This window comes from Oculina patagonica, chromosome 11 (assembly GCF_052425735.1).
Source record: "Oculina patagonica isolate OP01 chromosome 11, crgOcupat, whole genome shotgun sequence".
NCBI classification, from domain to species: domain Eukaryota; kingdom Metazoa; phylum Cnidaria; class Anthozoa; order Scleractinia; family Oculinidae; genus Oculina; species Oculina patagonica.
The window spans coordinates 17432070-17437872 of record NC_135768.1 but is presented as its reverse complement, the minus strand read 5'-3'; the positions used below and the strand labels follow the sequence as shown (position 1 = coordinate 17437872).

The 5803-nt window shown below is 37.7% G+C and overlaps 1 long non-coding RNA gene across 1 annotated transcript in view; it reads left to right on the top strand.

Annotated features, from left to right (window-relative positions):
- The first annotated feature begins 534 nt into the window (after positions 1–534).
- LOC144629701 (uncharacterized) overlaps positions 535–5803 on the top strand; it is a 17305-nt gene continuing 12036 nt past the window's right edge. Inside the window, exons 1-4 of the long non-coding RNA XR_013566410.1 lie at positions 535–607; positions 2187–2203; positions 3343–3424; positions 5177–5242. This is a non-coding gene — a long non-coding RNA (uncharacterized LOC144629701). The remainder of the gene's footprint in view (positions 608–2186; positions 2204–3342; positions 3425–5176; positions 5243–5803) is intronic.

The window sequence follows — 5803 nt, the reverse complement described above, 5'->3', positions numbered from 1 at the left end:
CGTTGGTGTGTCATCACAAGGGCCCAAAAATCCTGATTTATTTTAAGCATTTAAGTGAAACAACCTTAGTCTATTCTTATGAAAGTGTAGTGAATGTTAGGCTAAATCCACGTGTTGGCATTTTCTTTAAAAGGTCTAAAATGAACATTGTAAGTTTCAAACTGGAATTTTTTTTGTGAATCTGAAGTGAAACAAAGCTTAGTCTACCTGGTCGTATTTCACCAAAAGGGCCCAAAAATCCTGAATTTGATCGACAAAGTGACACAGCCTTATTCAATTTTCATGGACCAAGGTCCAAAATGAATATTTTTTAAAATATTCATTTTTCAGTTTGAAACTTAAAAGTTTCAAACTGAAAGTTTTTTGTGAATGTGGAGTGAAATTCAGGCTTAATTTACCAGAAGGTATTTCACCATAAGGCACAAAAATCTTGATTTTGAGCAACAAAGTGTTACTACCGTATTCGATTTGTATGGACCTGTAGTGAACTTTAGACTGAACTCACGTGGTGGTGTTTTGTCAAAAAGGCTCAAAATGCACATTTTAGATTTCAAACTAGCAATTTTTGGTGGATCTGAAGTGAAAATCACTCTTAACTTAGCCGGTGGTATTGCATCATAAGGGCCCAAAAATCCTGATTTTGAGCATTAAAAAGGTCACTACCTTCTTCGATTCTTATGGACCTGTAGTAAACTTTAGGCAAACTCTTTTATAATCTTTCATGGTCGGCATTTTTCTTCTCATAAAGAGAACTTGTTCAAATTTTAAACAGCTACAAAAGGAAAGATGTGAATTTTATCATAGTAGCACGTTAAGGTGATTTGATTCAATCAATCAAATGGAATGAAGGGAGTTCCAGCCTTGTTTTAGCCTTGTTCAAGCCTTCCAGCCTTGTTCCAGTCTACGCAAATTATACCAGAAGTTTTTAATATTAAAGGTAAGTCTGCGGAATAAAGGAGGAATGAATAGACCACAAACTTGAAAATGGCGCGAAATTGGTCTCGGCTACAAATTTCCATTGCAAATTATACCAACAGCGCATGCTGACGGTAATAATTATTCATCACGTTCGCTGGTTCTTTCACGCTGCGTTGCTGTCTGCGAACAGTGAAGTTGCTGGACTAAGCTGGTAAGCAAAAGGTTAGTACAAGTAAGGAAATATGCTACGTGGCTAGGAGTCTATGTATGGGCCAAAACCATGATACATTCGACCTAAACTGCGGTTTACTTTGGCTCAAGTTTACGTTTTACTGACACGTGCTAACTCCTGGAAACGTTTCGAGCTTGTTTGATTGTGGTTGTTTTACCGTCGTAGGATTTTTCTTAACATAAACCATAGCTGTTTTAGTACTTTAATATTTGCACAATCGTTTGCCTATATCATCTATATCCAGCGAATATTTCCCGAAAGAAGTATTTACGGCTTTGTCTGGAGCCTGTTCGCAGGCTAATTTGTATGCAAAGCTGTTTCTTGATGACTGATTACCGGCGAGTTTTGGATTTTCTCCTTATATAGACAGTTTACGCAAAGCAGAAACGTGTTAAATCCTGGAAACTTTTCGAGCTCGTTTAATTATGGTTGTTTTACCTTCGTAGAATTTGTTTAAACATAATACGTAGCTGAATTGCTACTTTCAATATTCGTACTATCGTTTGCTTACATCATATTTATCCAGCGTATATTTCGCGAAAGAAGTATTTATGGCTTTGTGATGCAAAGCTGTTTCTTGGCGGCTGGAAAAATACTGTGTATTAATCCTGGCACTTAAATTCATAAGTTTTTGCAAGAAAAGTTGCTTATAACTATTAAGTATTAGTATTAAGTATTAGTATTAAGTATTATAAGTATTAGAATGGCTGATCATAAAATATGAGGGAATGCTTTCAAATACGAAGAGGCAATAACTCTTTTGAATTTGTTATTAATTAAACTTGTTTAATCGGCGGTCAAATTCTTGAATTAAATCTCGCCAACTTCTCGACAATTGTTCTTACTCGCTTCATAAGCACTTGTATTTTGATCTTAAAATTCGCGACCCTCCTTTGAAATGTTATTGCACATTATGATTAAAAATCTTGTGAGATTTTATTCAGAAATCATTTCTGTTTCCTATTAGGCTTGTTAACCGACAATGCAAAGGATAATGAAGATGTGACGTTTTTTGATGTCACCATTAATTTCTGAGACGTCTGGCCATCAAAGGTAAACAGTACTTTGTATTATTATGGGATGCGTTTGAATGGCGCAAATGCAATTGTTGTATATTCAAATGCTCTCTTTTTCGGTATATTATATTTGAAGGCTGGTTCTCATGCCGGGGGAGGGGGGGGGGGGTACTCCCATAAATTTTGGATAGGGGTGTGCCGCCAAGGTTCTTAAACCCTAACCCTTTTTAAGGATAAAGAAAGCGAAAATTGATACCCTTTTTAAGGCCCAAAACCAAAAAATGACACCCTATTCAAGGGAAGGAGAGCGTTCCGTGACGACCCAAATAACGGCTAACCGCGCACGGCAAGACACAAATCTTTATAAAATCGCTTTACTAATACCTGAACAGAAAATTCAGTTTTAAGAAACCTTTTTGTTTCGTTCAGTTGGGCGTTTATTTTAGCTAATAGAATTTAGGTACCCTATCTATGGATCACACCGGGAACACATTGCCAAAACGAGCAAAAATGATACCCTATTTAAGGACCGAGAACCTCAAAAACCATACCCTATCGGACGGCACATACCTATATAGGCCACATATGGGAGTCCCCCCCCTCCGGGGGTTCTCATATAATCGGCCCGATCGTTTCTATCGCCACTGTCATTTCAAAAAGTTTTCTTGCGACCAGAGCGATTACTATATGAGAATATAACACAGACGATCGCTAACGTCTGCGGGGATTGGGGCGATCACGATCGCTTAGATCACCCAGTGTTCTAGCCTTCTAGCTTCTCTTTCCCTTTTTCGCCATAACTGAGAAGATAGGCTGCTACGAGCTTTGCTTTTTCATTGAAGGCTGCCACTGTGGTGAATCTATGATTGTTTTCGTATGTCTTCGCTCATATTAGAAGATCGAGACGATATAATATGGAGACCACCGATCGCTTCAATCGCCTACGATCGTCTCAGTATTAGCAAACGATCGATGCGATAGAAACGATCGGGGCGATCATAATTATGAGAACCAGCCTTAAGAATGAGGTCGGACATCAACACTTTTACAGGAGAATTTGGTAGCGTCTATAACTCCATTTTTACCTATAATTTTTCCCACCCGACCATGTAAAATGTTTATAAGAACATTCAGACCAGATGGAACTAATTCTCTGCAATGTTTTTGTATTATCAGGATGACCTGAGCTTACATGGTCAACAAACAAGTTGGGCAAACAACGAAAAGACGCGAAGCTTGTGCATTTTTAAAATTAATGGTAAGTGTTAAAAGCGCTTTTTGCGACTTTTTTTGCTTGTTTACAAGCGAAAATAGGAGAATAGCAGTTATGTGGGGCAAAATTTGGAACATTCTTGTCTACTCTCAAGGGACTTTTTTAATTTCTCAAGGGAATATTTTAATTTCTCAAGGGATTACTTTCCGCTGTGGGTGATCACGCGATCTCGTGGAAAAAACGTGACTTGTCATTTACAAACGTTATATAACAATGTTAAAAGTGACATGTCAGCTTTCTTATCTCAACGCACGTGTGTCTGAAAGGCGATCTATAAAAAGCGTCGCACAAACAATGGATTGCGTAACTAAAACACGAATAAATAGCCACTAGCACTTACATCGTTTAAAAATTACAAACGTCAAAAATAAACCATACCAAAAAACTTGCTCTTTTCAAAGATATTATTGAAGTTAAAACAAATGCAAGAGATGGGGGCTTCTTTTAAGGCTTCTTTTTTAGGCCAAATTTGGTCGCTACAAGCGCCCATTCTATTTCGTCATCAGCCTAGGTCGTTAGGGACGTGACCTCGTGTTGACAGCAATGTTGCATCACAGGCAGACCACCCTATGTGTTCGTGGTTAATTATTGTTGTTGACATGAGACGAACAAAAGAAATTTTGAAATCTATAAGGGTTACTGAAATAAAGCTCTGGAAATAACATATCTAACTACATTTCGCTCTAAATATCTCAATAAAGTTTAATGAAACGTTTATCGACTCATGTGTTGTATTTCTTCGCCTGCGCGGGCCGTTTTAAGCACTTTTTTAACTGATTTAGCCGGCCGAAGGCCAGTAAGAGAGAAAGAGGAGGCAAGGCTTGCAAGTCGGCGGCCGCCAGCAGCGACCTCCTCCACTTCAAATCGGAATTAACGCCAAACTACTGAAAATCTCACCTATCTGACGACGGCTATCGATCGGTGAGTTGTTGCTCTATCTCTTCGCCGAATTTGAACTTCATCCCTCCAATAGTTTCCGAGAAAATCCACGCTGAAATCATGCATACGGCTTTTTGACTGCACAGGATAAACCTTCGACTCATACTTCATGCAAAAAAAGTCGGTATCTCGAAGAGACTTTGATTATGTTTGTAGCTGTTCATAAATCTAGGATATGGTTAAATACCATACGAATGTATGCATGATGTCAACTAGAAGAGGGTTTAACATAATTCAATTTGGTCACAGCTGTAATGTGAGAAGTGTGTGTGTGTGTGTGTGTGGGGGGGGGGGGGTGGGACCAAGGCGTCGAGGGGGGTTGGTGAGGGGGCTGGGGGCGGAGGAGCTACAACTACTATTCTCCAACTACCTCTTTTTGTGAAACAGTGCATCCTTTCTTAGAACACGCTGACTACCATGTTGTTACTTATTTTCGCGGTGGGACTTTATTTTCGCAGTTTTCGTGATTTTCAAAAAAGCGAAATAAAAGACCCGCGAAAATTTATTTTTAACGTATTTTGTTGTGTTTTTTTTATGTTAATTACGTATTTTTGACCAAATCACAAAAATTAAGTTCCATAAAATATGCCTGTTTCATTTCCGCGAAATTGTGTTACTTAATATGTATAGATCGGTTCCAGCGAATTGCAAAGTATTTATTCAGCAGTTAATAATCCAAATTTTGTGCATCCGCCAAATACGATTCCCTCCAAACATTTCGTGCTGTTGTACAATTTTATTGATAAAAAAGAACTTTTCATGAGTTAATGTAAATGTTTTCATTAATTCTTTCTGAAGTTACATTGTGCAAGCGTTGGCTGATCCGCTACAATGGCAACACGGCAACAAGGACCTCTGTTATGGGTAAGTTTCCAAGTGCCCTTGTGTATTGATTTGTTGCCGGGCTTTCATAATGTTTTAAACTATTTTCAGGCAAATTAATAGCTTTTATGGCAGATGCAGAGTCGAAACAAACTTTTGTGTATGCAAGGATAAAATATGGAATTTATGTGCGCAAATTTTTCCAAAGCGTATAAATCGAAGAAAAAGAGAAAATTCATGGTGAGAAAAATTACAGTTATAATTAACAAAAAAGGAGGATTGAAATTGGATAATATTAAAACATTGTGAAAGAAAGGCATACACATAATTATCAAATAGTCAATTATGAAGGTGAATTGACCAACGAAGCGAATTTAGAAAGCTGAAATTTGAGCGCTTGCGTTTGTCGAAGCAAAACAATTGCTCCAATTCGCTAGGTGGTTTGATAAATTTAAATTAAATTTTACATTTATCAACTTGCTAATTGGTTGAAAATTTGTTCAAAAACTTTTTTCACTTTGAGATTTAGGTCCTTTAGTTTTATTGCTAGTGATCAAATCTACCTAAAACCTCTTTATGGACCGGTTCAGTGTATTTTAGCTC